Consider the following 17,175-nt stretch of genomic DNA (forward strand, 5'->3'; position numbering starts at 1 on the left):
TCCGAGGTTCATTCCTCGGTGTTGGCAGGTCACCCGGGAATCTTTGGCACCAGAGATCTGGTGGCCAGGTCCTTTTGGTGGCCTTCCTTGTCAAGGGATGTGCGGTCATTTGTGCAGTCCTGTGGGACTTGTGCTCGAGCTAAGCCTTGCTGTTCTCGTGCCAGCGGTTTGCTCTTGCCCTTGCCTGTCCCGAAGAGACCTTGGACACATATCTCCATGGATTTCATTTCTGATCTTCCGCTATCTCAGGGCATGTCCGTTATCTGGGTGATATGTGATCGCTTCTCCAAGATGGTCCATTTGGTTCCTTTGCCTAAGCTGCCTTCCTCTTCCGATCTGGTTCCTGTGTTTTTCCAGAACGTGGTTCGTTTGCACGGCATCCCTGAGAATATTGTGTCAGACAGAGGATCCCAGTTCGTTTCCAGGTTCTGGCGATCCTTTTGTAGTAGGATGGGCATTGATTTGTCGTTTTCGTCTGCTTTCCATCCTCAGACTAATGGACAGACGGAGCGAACCAATCAGACTTTGGAGGCTTATTTGAGGTGTTTTGTCTCTGCTGATCAGGACGATTGGGTGACATTCTTGCCGTTGGCTGAGTTTGCCCTTAATAATCGGGCTAGTTCCGCCACCTTGGTTTCGCCTTTTTTCTGCAACTCTGGTTTCCATCCTCGCTTTTCTTCGGGTCATGTGGAGCCTTCTGACTGTCCTGGGGTGGATTCTGTGGTGGATAGGTTGCAGCAGATCTGGAATCATGTGGTGGACAATTTGAAGTTGTCACAGGAGAAGGCTCAGCGCTTTGCCAACCGCCGCCGCGGTGTGGGTTCCCGACTACGCGTTGGGGATTTGGTATGGCTTTCTTCCCGCTTTGTTCCTATGAAGGTCTCCTCTCCCAAATTTAAACCTCGTTTTATTGGGCCTTACAAGATATTGGAAATCCTTAATCCTGTATCTTTTCGTCTGGATCTTCCTGTGTCGTTTGCTATTCACAATGTATTTCATAGGTCCTTGTTGCGGCGGTACATTGTGCCTGTAGTTCCTTCTGCTGAGCCTCCTGCTCCGGTGTTGGTTGAGGGCGAGTTGGAGTACGTGGTGGAGAAGATCTTGGATTCTCGCCTCTCCAGGCGGAGGCTTCAGTACCTGGTCAAGTGGAAGGGCTATGGTCAGGAGGATAATTCCTGGGTGGTCGCCTCTGATGTTCATGCGGCCGATTTAGTTCGTGCCTTTCATGCCGCTCGTCCTGATCGCCCTGGTGGTCGTGGTGAGGGTTCGGTGACCCCTCACTAAGGGGGGGGGTACTGTTGTGAATTTGCTTTTTGCTCCCTCTAGTGGTTACTAGTTTTTTGACTCTGGTTTTTCTGTCATTCCTTTTATCCGCACCTGGGTCGTTAGTTAGGGGTGTTGCTATATAAGCTCCCTGGACCTTCAGTTCAATGCCTGGCAACGTAGTTATCAGAGCTAGTCTGCTGTGCTCTTGTCTACTGATCCTGGTTCCAGTTATATCAGCTAAGTCTGCCTTTTGCTTTTTGCTATTTGTTTTGGTTTTGTATTTTTGTCCAGCTTGTTCCAAATCTATATCCTGACCTTTGCTGGAAGCTCTAAGGGGGCTGGTGTTCTCCCCCCGGACCGTTAGACGGTTCGGGGGTTCTTGAATTTCCAGTGTGGATTTTGATAGGGTTTTTGTTGACCATATAAGTTACCTTTCTTTATTCTGCTATCAGTAAGCGGGCCTCTCTGTGCTAAACCTGGTTCATTTCTGTGTTTGTCATTTCCTCTTACCTCACCGTCATTATTTGTGGGGGGCTTCTATCCAGCTTTGGGGTCCCCTTCTCTGGAGGCAAGAAAGGTCTATGTTTTCCTCTACTAGGGGTAGCTAGATTCTCCGGCTGGCGCGTGTCATCTAGAATCAACGTAGGAATGATCCCCGGCTACTTCTAGTGTTGGCGTTAGGAGTAGATATATGGTCAACCCAGTTACCACTGCCCTATGAGCTGGATTTTTGTATTCTGCAGACTTCCACGTTCCTCTGAGACCCTCGCCATTGGGGTCATAACAGTGGGCCATAGAAAGCCTATTTATTTTTTTGCTTGATTTGTGTTCTAAAATCTACCTGAAAAAAAAAATTTCAAACAGTGGGAGATTAATATTGCCCTTTATGCTTGTGTGCCACTCCTGACTCCTGTGTGTGCCATCTCTCACTCAGTGGGCCATAGAAAGCCTATTAATTTTTTTATTATTTGGTTTCTAAAGTTTCCCTGAAAAAGAAAAAAAAATTAAAACAGTGGGAGATTAATATTGCCCTTTCTGCTTGTGTGCCACTCCTGACTCCTGTGTGTGCCATCTCTCACTCAGTGGGCCATAGAAAGCCTTTTTTTTTTTTTGGTTGATTTGGGTTCTAAAATCTACCTGAAAAAAAATCACTACATCAATCAGTGGGAGAAAAATATTGGCCTCAGGGCTTGTGTGCCACTCCTGACTCCTGTGTGTGCCATCTCTCACTCAGTGGGCCATAGAAAGCCTTTTTTTTTTTTTTGGTTGATTTGGGTTCTAAAATCTACCTGAAAAAAAATCACTACATCAATCAGTGGGAGAAAAATATTGGCCTCAGGGCTTGTGTGCCACTCCTGACTCCTGTGTGTGCCATCTCTCACTCAGTGGGCCATAGAAAGCCTATTAATTTTTTTGCTTGATTTGGGTTCTAAAATCTACCTGAAAAAAAATCACTACATCAATCAGTGGGAGAAAAATATTGGCCTCAGGGCTTGTGTGCCACTCCTGACTCCTGTGTGTGCCATCTCTCACTCAGTGGGCCATAGAAAGCCTATTAATTTTTTTGCTTGATTTGGGTTCTAAAATCTACCTGAAAAAAAATCACTACATCAATCAGTGGGAGAAAAATATTGGCCTCAGGGCTTGTGTGCCACTCCTGACTCCTGTGTGTGCCATCTCTCACTCAGTGGGCCATAGAAAGCCTATTTATTTTTTTGCTTGATTTGGGTTCTAAAATCTACCTGAAAAAAAAAAATTTCAAACAGTGGGAGATTAATATTGCCCTTTCTGCTTGTGTGCCACTCCTGACTCCTGTGTGTGCCATCTCTCACTCAGTGGGCCATAGAAAGCCTTTTTTTTTTTTTGGTTGATTTGGGTTCTAAAATCTACCTGAAAAAAAATCACTACATCAATCAGTGGGAGAAAAATATTGGCCTCAGGGCTTGTGTGCCACTCCTGACTCCTGTGTGTGCCATCTCTCACTCAGTGGGCCATAGAAAGCCTTTTTTTTTTTTTGGTTGATTTGGGTTCTAAAATCTACCTGAAAAAAAATCACTACATCAATCAGTGGGAGAAAAATATTGGCCTCAGGGCTTGTGTGCCACTCCTGACTCCTGTGTGTGCCATCTCTCACTCAGTGGGCCATAGAAAGCCTATTAATTTTTTTGCTTGATTTGGGTTCTAAAATCTACCTGAAAAAAAATCACTACATCAATCAGTGGGAGAAAAATATTGGCCTCAGGGCTTGTGTGCCACTCCTGACTCCTGTGTGTGCCATCTCTCACTCAGTGGGCCATAGAAAGCCTATTAATTTTTTTGCTTGATTTGGGTTCTAAAATCTACCTGAAAAAAAATCACTACATCAATCAGTGGGAGAAAAATATTGGCCTCAGGGCTTGTGTGCCACTCCTGACTCCTGTGTGTGCCATCTCTCACTCAGTGGGCCATAGAAAGCCTATTTATTTTTTTGCTTGATTTGGGTTCTAAAATCTACCTGAAAAAAAAAAATTTCAAACAGTGGGAGATTAATATTGCCCTTTATGCTTGTGTGCCACTCCTGACTCCTGTGTGTGCCATCTCTCACTCAGTGGGCCATAGAAAGCCTATTAATTTTTTTATTATTTGGTTTCTAAAGTTTCCCTGAAAAAGAAAAAAAAATTAAAACAGTGGGAGATTAATATTGCCCTTTCTGCTTGTGTGCCACTCCTGACTCCTGTGTGTGCCATCTCTCACTCAGTGGGCCATAGAAAGCCTATTAATTTTTTTGCTTGATTTGGGTTCTAAAATCTACCTGAAAAAAAATCACTACATCAATCAGTGGGAGAAAAATATTGGCCTCAGGGCTTGTGTGCCACTCCTGACTCCTGTGTGTGCCATCTCTCACTCAGTGGGCCATAGAAAGCCTATTAATTTTTTTGCTTGATTTGGGTTCTAAAATCTACCTGAAAAAAAATCACTACATCAATCAGTGGGAGAAAAATATTGGCCTCAGGGCTTGTGTGCCACTCCTGACTCCTGTGTGTGCCATCTCTCACTCAGTGGGCCATAGAAAGCCTATTAATTTTTTTGCTTGATTTGGGTTCTAAAATCTACCTGAAAAAAAATCACTACATCAATCAGTGGGAGAAAAATATTGGCCTCAGGGCTTGTGTGCCACTCCTGACTCCTGTGTGTGCCATCTCTCACTCAGTGGGCCATAGAAAGCCTATTATTTTTTTTGCTTGATTTGGGTTCTAAAATCTACCTGAAAAAAAATCACTACATCAATCAGTGGGAGAAAAATATTGGCCTCAGGGCTTGTGTGCCACTCCTGACTCCTGTGTGTGCCATCTCTCACTCAGTGGGCCATAGAAAGCCTATTAATTTTTTTTGCTTGATTTGGGTTCTAAAATCTACCTGAAAAAAAATCACTACATCAATCAGTGGGAGAAAAATATTGGCCTCAGGGCTTCTGTGCCACTCCTGACTCCTGTGTGTGCCATCTCTCACTCAGTGGGCCATAGAAAGCCTATTTATTTTTTTGCTTGATTTGGGTTCTAAAATCTACCTGAAAAAAAAAATAAAAAATTCAAACAGTGGGGGATTAATATTGCCCTTTCTGCTTGTGTGCCACTCCTGACTCCTGTGTGTGCCATCTCTCACTCAGTGGGCCATAGAAAGCCTATTAATTTTTTTGCTTGATTTGGGTTCTAAAATCTACCTGAAAAAAAATCACTACATCAATCAGTGGGAGAAAAATATTGGCCTCAGGGCTTGTGTGCCACTCCTGACTCCTGTGTGTGCCATCTCTCACTCAGTGGGCCATAGAAAGCCTTTTTTTTTTTTGGTTGATTTGGGTTCTAAAATCTACCTGAAAAAAAATCACTACATCAATCAGTGGGAGAAAAATATTGGCCTCAGGGCTTGTGTGCCACTCCTGACTCCTGTGTGTGCCATCTCTCACTCAGTGGGCCATAGAAAGCCTATTAATTTTTTTGCTTGATTTGGGTTCTAAAATCTACCTGAAAAAAAATCACTACATCAATCAGTGGGAGAAAAATATTGGCCTCAGGGCTTGTGTGCCACTCCTGACTCCTGTGTGTGCCATCTCTCACTCAGTGGGCCATAGAAAGCCTATTAATTTTTTTGCTTGATTTGGGTTCTAAAATCTACCTGAAAAAAAATCACTACATCAATCAGTGGGAGAAAAATATTGGCCTCAGGGCTTGTGTGCCACTCCTGACTCCTGTGTGTGCCATCTCTCACTCAGTGGGCCATAGAAAGCCTATTTATTTTTTTGCTTGATTTGGGTTCTAAAATCTACCTGAAAAAAAAAAATTTCAAACAGTGGGAGATTAATATTGCCCTTTATGCTTGTGTGCCACTCCTGACTCCTGTGTGTGCCATCTCTCACTCAGTGGGCCATAGAAAGCCTATTAATTTTTTTATTATTTGGTTTCTAAAGTTTCCCTGAAAAAGAAAAAAAAATTAAAACAGTGGGAGATTAATATTGCCCTTTCTGCTTGTGTGCCAATCCTGACTCCTGTGTGTGCCATCTCTCACTCAGTGGGCCATAGAAAGCCTATTAATTTTTTTGCTTGATTTGGGTTCTAAAATCTACCTGAAAAAAAATCACTACATCAATCAGTGGGAGAAAAATATTGGCCTCAGGGCTTGTGTGCCACTCCTGACTCCTGTGTGTGCCATCTCTCACTCAGTGGGCCATAGAAAGCCTTTTTTTTTATTATTATTTGGTTTCTAAAGTCTCCCTGAAAAAAAATAATTTCAAACAGTAGGAGCTTAATATTGCCCTTTCTGCTTGTGTGCCACTCCTGACTCCTGTGTGTGCCATCTCTCACTCAGTGGGCCATAGAAAGCCTATTTATTTTTTTGCTTGATTTGGGTTCTAAAATCTACCTGAAAAAAAATCACTACATCAATCAGTGGGAGAAAAATATTGGCCTCAGGGCTTGTGTGCCACTCCTGACTCCTGTGTGTGCCATCTCTCACTCAGTGGGCCATAGAAAGACTATTAATTTTTTTGCTTGATTTGGGTTCTAAAATCTACCTGAAAAAAAATCACTACATCAATCAGTGGGAGAAAAAATATTGGCCTCAGGGCTTGTGTGCCACTCCTGACTCCTGTGTGTGCCATCTCTCACTCAGTGGGCCATAGAAAGCCTATTAATTTTTTTTGCTTGATTTGGGTTTTAAAATCTACCTGAAAAAAAATCACTACATCAATCAGTGGGAGAAAAATATTGGCCTCAGGGCTTCTGTGCCACTCCTGACTCCTGTGTGTGCCATCTCTCACTCAGTGGGCCATAGAAAGCCTATTTATTTTTTTGCTTGATTTGGGTTCTAAAATCTACCTGAAAAAAAAAATAAAAAATTCAAACAGTGGGAGATTAATATTGCCCTTTCTGCTTGTGTGCCACTCCTGACTCCTGTGTGTGCCATCTCTCACTCAGTGGGCCATAGAAAGCCTATTAATTTTTTTGCTTGATTTGGGTTCTAAAATCTACCTGAAAAAAAATCACTACATCAATCAGTGGGAGAAAAATATTGGCCTCAGGGCTTGTGTGCCACTCCTGACTCCTGTGTGTGCCATCTCTCACTCAGTGGGCCATAGAAAGCCTTTTTTTTTTGGGGGTTGATTTGGGTTCTAAAATCTACCTGAAAAAAAATCACTACATCAATCAGTGGGAGAAAAATATTGGCCTCAGGGCTTGTGTGCCACTCCTGACTCCTGTGTGTGCCATCTCTCACTCAGTGGGCCATAGAAAGCCTATTAATTTTTTTGCTTGATTTGGGTTCTAAAATCTACCTGAAAAAAAATCACTACATCAATCAGTGGGAGAAAAATATTGGCCTCAGGGCTTGTGTGCCACTCCTGACTCCTGTGTGTGCCATCTCTCACTCAGTGGGCCATAGAAAGCCTATTAATTTTTTTGCTTGATTTGGGTTCTAAAATCTACCTGAAAAAAAATCACTACATCAATCAGTGGGAGAAAAATATTGGCCTCAGGGCTTGTGTGCCACTCCTGACTCCTGTGTGTGCCATCTCTCACTCAGTGGGCCATAGAAAGCCTATTTATTTTTTTGCTTGATTTGGGTTCTAAAATCTACCTGAAAAAAAAAAATTCAAACAGTGGGAGATTAATATTGCCCTTTATGCTTGTGTGCCACTCCTGACTCCTGTGTGTGCCATCTCTCACTCAGTGGGCCATAGAAAGCCTATTAATTTTTTTTTATTTGGTTTCTAAAGTCTCCCTGAAAAAGAAAAAAAAATTAAAGCAGTGGGAGATTAATATTGCCCTTTCTGCTTGTGTGCCACTCCTGACTCCTGTGTGTGCCATCTCTCACTCAGTGGGCCATAGAAAGCCTATTAATTTTTTTGCTTGATTTGGGTTCTAAAATCTACCTGAAAAAAAATCACTACATCAATCAGTGGGAGAAAAATATTGGCCTCAGGGCTTGTGTGCCACTCCTGACTCCTGTGTGTGCCATCTCTCACTCAGTGGGCCATAGAAAGCCTATTTATTTTTTTGCTTGATTTGGGTTCTAAAATCTACCTGAAAAAAAAAAAAAATTCAAACAGTGACAGATTAATATTGCCCTTTCTGCTTGTGTGCCACTCCTGACTCCTGTGTGTGCCATCTCTCACTCAGTGGGCCATAGAAAGCCTATTAATTTTTTTATTATTTGGTTTCTAAAGTCTCCCTGAAAAAGAAAAAAAAATTAAAACAGTGGGAGATTAATATTGCCCTTTTTGCTTGTGTGCCACTCCTGACTCCTGTGTGTGCCATCTCTCACTCAGTGGGCCATAGAAAGCCTATTAATTTTTTTGCTTGATTTGGGTTCTAAAATCTACCTGAAAAAAAATCACTACATCAATCAGTGGGAGAAAAATATTGGCCTCAGGGCTTGTGTGCCACTCCTGACTCCTGTGTGTGCCATCTCTCACTCAGTGGGCCATAGAAAGCCTTTTTTTTTTTGGTTGATTTGGGTTCTAAAATCTACCTGAAAAAAAATCACTACATCAATCAGTGGGAGAAAAATATTGGCCTCAGGGCTTGTGTGCCACTCCTGACTCCTTTGTGTGCCATCTCTCACTCAGTGGGCCATAGAAAGCCTATTTATTTTTTTGCTTGATTTGGGTTCTAAAATCTACCTGAAAAAAAAAAAAAAAAATTCAAACAGTGGGAGATTAATATTGCCCTTTCTGCTTGTGTGCCACTCCTGACTCCTGTGTGTGCCATCTCTCACTCAGTGGGCCATAGAAAGCCTATTCATTTTTTTGCTTGATTTGGGTTCTAAAATCTACCTGAAAAAAAATCACTACATCAATCAGTGGGAGAAAAATATTGGCCTCAGGGCTTGTGTGCCACTCCTGACTCCTGTGTGTGCCATCTCTCACTCAGTGGGCCATAGAAAGCCTATTAATTTTTTATTATTTGGTTTCTAAAGTCTCCCTGAAAAAGAAAAAAAAAAGAAAACAGTGGGAGATTAATATTGACATTTGTGCTTGAGTGACAGTCCTGCGTGTGTGGCATCTCTGTGATTTGGTGCCACAGAAAACAGAATGTTTAACATTGTGCCTGATTTTCCTTGTGGTCTCACCAACCTGTTAAGGGATATTGAAATCATACTGAAGTTATAGCTCACCGTGTAAGTTGTTTGACAGCAACAAATAAAGTTACTTTGGTTAAGTTTTTAAAACAATGAGGAAGTCTGGTGCAAGAGGTCGTCGTGGCCGTGGGCGTTCATTGTCAGCTGGTAATGATTGTAGTGGTATTGGGTAGATATGAAGATCACTGCACACGTACAAGTTGAAGGTATGCTTAAGGTGGAAATTTTATTTACAGTGGTTTTTTAGAAAAAGCGACTGGTAAGCGTTGACGTTTCGGCTAGTATATAGCCTTGGTCACAACGTCGCTGGAAAAGATACAAATATTTACAATTAGCTATGTATAATGATTGGTGTATATACATATATCAAGAAATGTGCATTTTAATATACAATATATACAATTGTGACATTCATGTACAGAGAAATGTCTCTGTGTGACCCTGTAGCGAGATGTCATGGAATACCATACGTAGATAAAGAAACAATAAGACATACGTATTAAGAGAGATAAGTTTTCAGGAAATGCATATCGTGGTGTCTGTGCCAACACGTATGAACAAGGCAAAAAGGTGGCCTACCTAAAATATGAAGAGTCTATCTTGATTGGAAAATGGTGATATAGAGCAAGGAAATGTATCATCCTGTCAGAAAAAAATAAAAAGAGAGGGGCATGTATACGTGGATGTCCCAGAGGGGTCACCATGATGTATGAGACAATGTGAGGGGGTAATTGAAACCTACCCTGACAATTTGGTTGATTGTCATATATCGTAGGATATTCTTTGCCAATGGTTGGTAGGGATGAGGATGGCAAACCTGTGCCAGGGGCCTGTGGAAAGGTATGTTGGTAAAGATCACCCTGAGACAAATGGGAACAAATCATATGCTGTGTCCCATAGTGTATGGTAGGAGCCTACCCTGGTGGTATATATGGAGACTTATGTGTCCAATGATATGGCGTCCAGACCCCAGTGGGCGTAGTACTATAAGGCCCAGCGTTTGTCCGGTAGTGCCTGTGAAAGTTGATAATGTTATGGTAACGATCGTAAGGCATAATAGTATGAAAATAATGTGGGTATACTTATCTTTGGAGTTGTGACCTACATCCATAGGTGGCGCAGCGGTGTGAGGCTGACACTTCCGTGTCTAAGCTGAGACTGGCGCTGGGTGACTGTGCGCGCTTCTAATCATGTGGTGCTGCGAGGTCATGTGACCGGAAGTAGAGGAGACGCCGGCGCTTGCGCTGTACAGGCTGCATTAGTGTGTGGCCGGCAAAATTTGTGTGTTGTCATGGGGATCGAGTGGGGAAACCAGCGCCTGCGCAGTTGTGCTCTATTGTGGGCTGAGTTGAAACTGGAAGGGAAGAAGGGGCGGAGGGAAGCAGGGACAGAGATAGAAAGGGAGGGCAATATCTTGGATCTATTGTAATCGTGTGTAAAGTGAATACATCTATATATATTTTAAGTGAATACTGGTCATGTAAATTACAGGATAAGTTTGAGAATTATATTGTTATACAATTATGCTGTATTGGTATCCATGAATAATTTACAAACACATTTGTTGAAATCATATATATTATTGACAATAATTGCAACTAAGTAGGAGTCCAAACCATATGAGGAAAAAGGGAAAAGGGAAAAAAAACACAAAGGGACAAAGAGAGAAGAAGAAAACGGAAACTTAGATAGACTCTATATTGTGGTAGGGGATCTTACCAACTCCACCGGGGGGAATTGCCGAGTGGATGCGTGCGACTATTCAATGGGTCTAGGGAAAGAAATACATTATGTTAGCCAATCTATTTCTCGATTGAGACCCCTTGGGCTGAGTGTGTCCAACGTGTAGATCCAGTAAGTTTCACGCTGTTTTAATAGTTGGGTGTGGTTCCCACCCCGCCTTGGTCTGGGAACTTTTTCAAGAACTTGGAACCGTAATTGGGATATATTGTGCCTGGCTTCCTGGAAGTGTGCAGGTAGAGGTAGCCAGGTCTTGCCACATCTGATGGTGGATTTGTGGCTTGAGATACGATCTCTAATGGCCTGGATGGTTTCGCCTACATACAGTAAGCCACACGGACACTTGATGATATACACTACATAGTTGGATTCGCAGGTATGATAGTCCCTAATGGGGTAGGTTTTTCCTGTGCGTGGATGAATTACCTCACTCCCTTTGATGATATTAGAGCAGCACATACAACTTAAGCATGGAAATGTGCCCCTTCTTTTTTGTCCACTCAATGTGCGAGTTAGTGTTTGTTTACGAGATCCAATGTCGGCCCTAACCAATTTGTCTCTAATGTTTGGTGGTCTGCGTAGGCACATTAGGGGGGGATTTCTGAAGATCTCCACTTTGGGATAAGCTTTGGTAAGCAAGGGCCATTGTCTATGGATCAAGTTGTGAATTCTTTGCATGGAGGGGTGATGGCCGTGGACAAAAGGTAATCTCGATGGTTTCTGTGGTGGAATAGCTGCAGAATCTGTGTCTGACAGTATCTTAGTCATTTCCGTGTTCAGAAGTGTACATGGATATTGTCTGTCTTCGAATTTTTTGGACATTTCGCTCAGTCTGGTTTGTCTGACAGTGGGGCTAGATACGATTCAGGAGACTCTTTTAAATTGAGATCGGGGAAGGCTGTTTCTTGTGGATTTAGGGTGGCAGCTATTGTACAAAAGAAGGTTGTTACGATCGGTAGGTTTGCTGTAGATATCGGTGGTAAGGACACCTTGGGTATCTTTGCATATTTTGGTGTCCAGGAAGGTAATAGTTTCCATGTGATGTGAAATAGAAAACTTGAGTTCCGGTCTGACCCTGTTGATGGTATTGTAGAATGTGGTTAAAGAGGTGTGGTCACCCTGCCAAATACAGAAAATATCATCTATGTAACGGTACCATAGAAGGGCATGTTGTTGAAATAATGAGTTAGGGTAAATAAAGTCTTGTTCAAAGCGGTCCATGTATAGATTGGCGTACGCCGGGGCTACATTTGAGCCCATTGCGGTCCCGCACGTTTGGACGTAAAAGTCATCCTCAAAAAGGAAATAATTTTCCCTGAGTACCAGATTGAGTAATTCCAGACAGAGATCGTGGGAACGTGTGTCAATTTTGGCTTCAGTTAGTGTGAGGGAGACAGCCTCAATCCCCTTGTCATGTGAGATTGAGGTATATAGGCTACTAACATCTAAGGTGTATAAGATGCTGTTAGCTGGAACCGTGTTAATGTCTTGGATTTTTTTCAAAAAGTCGCTAGTGTCCAGGATGAAGGATTTAGTTTTGTGAGTATATGGCGTGAGCAATTTTTCTAGGTAGATGGATATGGGGTTGAGGATTGAATCGGTGGATGCTACAATGGGGCGTCCTGGTGGATTCTGCAGGTTTTTGTGGATTTTTGGGAGAATGTATAGTACTGGGGTTACTGGATGTTCATTTGTCAGGTATGTTTTGGTTTTGGCATCAATAGTTTTTAATTGTGAATGTTTAGTAAGAATGGCATCAATCTTTCTACGGATGTTATAGACAGGATCAGATTGGATTTTTTTATATGTGGTGGTGTCTGATAGCTGTCTTTTGACCTCAGCTGTGTATTGATTTTTGTTCATCACTACGACAGCCCCTCCCTTATCTGCGGGTTTGATGATAATGTTGCTGTTGTTTTTGAGTGAAAATAGTGCCTGTTTTTCTGGTGGTGTTAAATTGTGTCGGACTGGGAGAAGACCTACACGTTGGTCATGGATAGTCTCCTTAATGTCTTTATCCAAGAGATCAATGAAGGTCTCTACGGCATGGTTTGTCTTGGGAGGCATAAAATTGCTGGGATTTCTCAATCCCAGTTGGTCCAATGTGATTAGTGGCCCTCCGTCCCGATTAGGTAATATACCTAGTGTGTTACCAGTGAAGTATGGATTGACCTCAAAGTGTACTTTTAGTCTTATGCTGCGGTAGAAACTTTGTAGATCTTTTTCTAGCTGGAAGGAGTCCCATCTGGGGGTTGGGCAGAAAGATAGACCTTTGTTCAGTACCTTTAGTTCTAAAGGGGAAAGAGAGTAATCAGAAATGTTCACAACTAGGTTTGGACCCCTACCTGTGATCGAAGTGTCATCTGGCGTTCTCGATCTTTTCCTTCTCGACCTCCTACATGGCGTCCGCTTGGGCCTAAAAAAGCCGTTCTTGTGGTTGAGGCTCCGCCAGTGTCGCTTCCAGAGCCCGGGGAGGATCCCCCAGCCGGTGAGGAGTCCCCGGATGCTGTGTATCTTTCTGGGCGGCGTGATCTCGGATATTGTCTTCTGTGGGCTGTTTCCTCCCATCGATAGACTCTGTTGTTCAGGTAGTCCTCGGTGTCTCTTTGAAATTTGGTCCGTTTTCTTTCCTCGAGCGTTTTTTGATGTGTAGACAAAATGGAATCGACCTTACTTTTCAAGGTGTTGAATTCGGTGCTGGTAAGAGTAGAGGTGAGCTGCGTCTCGATGGTGACGATCTTTTCTTCTGTTTCTTTGATGGCTTCCTGTAAATATTCAATTGTTAGTAAGATGATATCAAATGAACATTTGTTAAGTATTTTTTGAAAGGTTGTGCAATATTGTGCGTTGTCTGAGAATAAGGTTGGTCGTAGGTTACAACGTAGACCCCGTGGTATCCTCCCTTGTCTGTGATATTCCCCAAGAGTGGCGCAATGTAGATCGTAGGCTATAAGTCTCTTTTTCTCCTTTTCCCAGTCTCTCGTTTTGATGTCTTTATTGGGTATACGTAGGAAGTCAGTTTTTGTTCTTATCTTAGATAGAATTGTAGATCCCGTGGCATCATCATACATGTAGGTCTCGGACGACATGAGTTCCGTCGGTGCAGATAACCAAAGAATTCGTAGATCAATGAAACTATGATGGCTCGCACACGACCAATTTGAAAGTGACGGTGCTAGTGAAAGGAGCAAAAAGTTCCGAATATACTAGATATGAAGATCACTGCACACGTACAAGTTGAAGGTATGCTTAAGGTGGAAATTTTATTTACAGTGGTTTTTTAGAAAAAGCGACTGGTAAGCGTTGACGTTTCGGCTAGTATATAGCCTTGGTCACAACGTCGCTGGAAAAGATACAAATATTTACAATTAGCTATGTATAATGATTGGTGTATATACATATATCAAGAAATGTGCATTTTAATATACAATATATACAATTGTGACATTCATGTACAGAGAAATGTCTCTGTGTGACCCTGTAGCGAGATGTCATGGAATACCATACGTAGATAAAGAAACAATAAGACATACGTATTAAGAGAGATAAGTTTTCAGGAAATGCATATCGTGGTGTCTGTGCCAACACGTATGAACAAGGCAAAAAGGTGGCCTACCTAAAATATGAAGAGTCTATCTTGATTGGAAAATGGTGATATAGAGCAAGGAAATGTATCATCCTGTCAGAAAAAAATAAAAAGAGAGGGGCATGTATACGTGGATGTCCCAGAGGGGTCACCATGATGTATGAGACAATGTGAGGGGGTAATTGAAACCTACCCTGACAATTTGGTTGATTGTCATATATCGTAGGATATTCTTTGCCAATGGTTGGTAGGGATGAGGATGGCAAACCTGTGCCAGGGGCCTGTGGAAAGGTATGTTGGTAAAGATCACCCTGAGACAAATGGGAACAAATCATATGCTGTGTCCCATAGTGTATGGTAGGAGCCTACCCTGGTGGTATATATGGAGACTTATGTGTCCAATGATATGGCGTCCAGACCCCAGTGGGCGTAGTACTATAAGGCCCAGCGTTTGTCCGGTAGTGCCTGTGAAAGTTGATAATGTTATGGTAACGATCGTAAGGCATAATAGTATGAAAATAATGTGGGTATACTTATCTTTGGAGTTGTGACCTACATCCATAGGTGGCGCAGCGGTGTGAGGCTGACACTTCCGTGTCTAAGCTGAGACTGGCGCTGGGTGACTGTGCGCGCTTCTAATCATGTGGTGCTGCGAGGTCATGTGACCGGAAGTGGAGGAGACGCCGGCGCTTGCGCTGTACAGGCTGCATTAGTGTGTGGCCGGCAAAATTTGTGTGTTGTCATGGGGATCGAGTGGGGAAACCAGCGCCTGCGCAGTTGTGCTCTATTGTGGGCTGAGTTGAAACTGGAAGGGAAGAAGGGGCGGAGGGAAGCAGGGACAGAGATAGAAAGGGAGGGCAATATCTTGGATCTATTGTAATCGTGTGTAAAGTGAATACATCTATATATATTTTAAGTGAATACTGGTCATGTAAATTACAGGATAAGTTTGAGAATTATATTGTTATACAATTATGCTGTATTGGTATCCATGAATAATTTACAAACACATTTGTTGAAATCATATATATTATTGACAATAATTGCAACTAAGTAGGAGTCCAAACCATATGAGGAAAAAGGGAAAAGGGAAAAAAAACACAAAGGGACAAAGAGAGAAGAAGAAAACGGAAACTTAGATAGACTCTATATTGTGGTAGGGGATCTTACCAACTCCACCGGGGGGAATTGCCGAGTGGATGCGTGCGACTATTCAATGGGTCTAGGGAAAGAAATACATTATGTTAGCCAATCTATTTCTCGATTGAGACCCCTTGGGCTGAGTGTGTCCAACGTGTAGATCCAGTAAGTTTCACGCTGTTTTAATAGTTGGGTGTGGTTCCCACCCCGCCTTGGTCTGGGAACTTTTTCAAGAACTTGGAACCGTAATTGGGATATATTGTGCCTGGCTTCCTGGAAGTGTGCAGGTAGAGGTAGCCAGGTCTTGCCACATCTGATGGTGGATTTGTGGCTTGAGATACGATCTCTAATGGCCTGGATGGTTTCGCCTACATACAGTAAGCCACACGGACACTTGATGATATACACTACATAGTTGGATTCGCAGGTATGATAGTCCCTAATGGGGTAGGTTTTTCCTGTGCGTGGATGAATTACCTCACTCCCTTTGATGATATTAGAGCAGCACATACAACTTAAGCATGGAAATGTGCCCCTTCTTTTTTGTCCACTCAATGTGCGAGTTAGTGTTTGTTTACGAGATCCAATGTCGGCCCTAACCAATTTGTCTCTAATGTTTGGTGGTCTGCGTAGGCACATTAGGGGGGGATTTCTGAAGATCTCCACTTTGGGATAAGCTTTGGTAAGCAAGGGCCATTGTCTATGGATCAAGTTGTGAATTCTTTGCATGGAGGGGTGATGGCCGTGGACAAAAGGTAATCTCGCCAGACCAAGGCGGGGTGGGAACCACACCCAACTATTAAAACAGCGTGAAACTTACTGGATCTACACGTTGGACACACTCAGCCCAAGGGGTCTCAATCGAGAAATAGATTGGCTAACATAATGTATTTCTTTCCCTAGACCCATTGAATAGTCGCACGCATCCACTCGGCAATTCCCCCCGGTGGAGTTGGTAAGATCCCCTACCACAATATAGAGTCTATCTAAGTTTCCGTTTTCTTCTTCTCTCTTTGTCCCTTTGTGTTTTTTTTCCCTTTTCCCTTTTTCCTCATATGGTTTGGACTCCTACTTAGTTGCAATTATTGTCAATAATATATATGATTTCAACAAATGTGTTTGTAAATTATTCATGGATACCAATACAGCATAATTGTATAACAATATAATTCTCAAACTTATCCTGTAATTTACATGACCAGTATTCACTTAAAATATATATAGATGTATTCACTTTACACACGATTACAATAGATCCAAGATATTGCCCTCCCTTTCTATCTCTGTCCCTGCTTCCCTCCGCCCCTTCTTCCCTTCCAGTTTCAACTCAGCCCACAATAGAGCACAACTGCGCAGGCGCTGGTTTCCCCACTCGATCCCCATGACAACACACAAATTTTGCCGGCCACACACTAATGCAGCCTGTACAGCGCAAGCGCCGGCGTCTCCTCTACTTCCGGTCACATGACCTCGCAGCACCACATGATTAGAAGCGCGCACAGTCACCCAGCGCCAGTCTCAGCTTAGACACGGAAGTGTCAGCCTCACACCGCTGCGCCACCTATGGATGTAGGTCACAACTCCAAAGATAAGTATACCCACATTATTTTCATACTATTATGCCTTACGATCGTTACCATAACATTATCAACTTTCACAGGCACTACCGGACAAACGCTGGGCCTTATAGTACTACGCCCACTGGGGTCTGGACGCCATATCATTGGACACATAAGTCTCCATATATACCACCAGGGTAGGCTCCTACCATACACTATGGGACACAGCATATGATTTGTTCCCATTTGTCTCAGGGTGATCTTTACCAACAT

At 42.8% G+C, this 17,175-nt stretch overlaps 1 protein-coding gene and 1 long non-coding RNA gene across 2 annotated transcripts in view; both read right to left on the minus strand.

The window, feature by feature from the left end:
* The window catches only part of LOC143809373 (RAC-beta serine/threonine-protein kinase-like), a 93,128-nt gene that overhangs the window by 59,965 nt on the left and 15,988 nt on the right, over positions 1-17,175 (minus strand). The window lies entirely within an intron of this gene.
* On the minus strand, positions 9,096-13,496 carry LOC143809371 (uncharacterized). Its single transcript, XR_013222243.1, has 3 exons — positions 12,963-13,496; positions 10,597-10,648; positions 9,096-9,183 (listed from the first exon to the last, which is right to left on the minus strand). It is a non-coding gene; the product is annotated as an uncharacterized LOC143809371 (long non-coding RNA).

The sequence above is a fragment of the Ranitomeya variabilis genome, chromosome 2, assembly GCF_051348905.1.
Source record: "Ranitomeya variabilis isolate aRanVar5 chromosome 2, aRanVar5.hap1, whole genome shotgun sequence".
Classification (NCBI taxonomy): Eukaryota; Metazoa; Chordata; class Amphibia; order Anura; family Dendrobatidae; genus Ranitomeya; species Ranitomeya variabilis.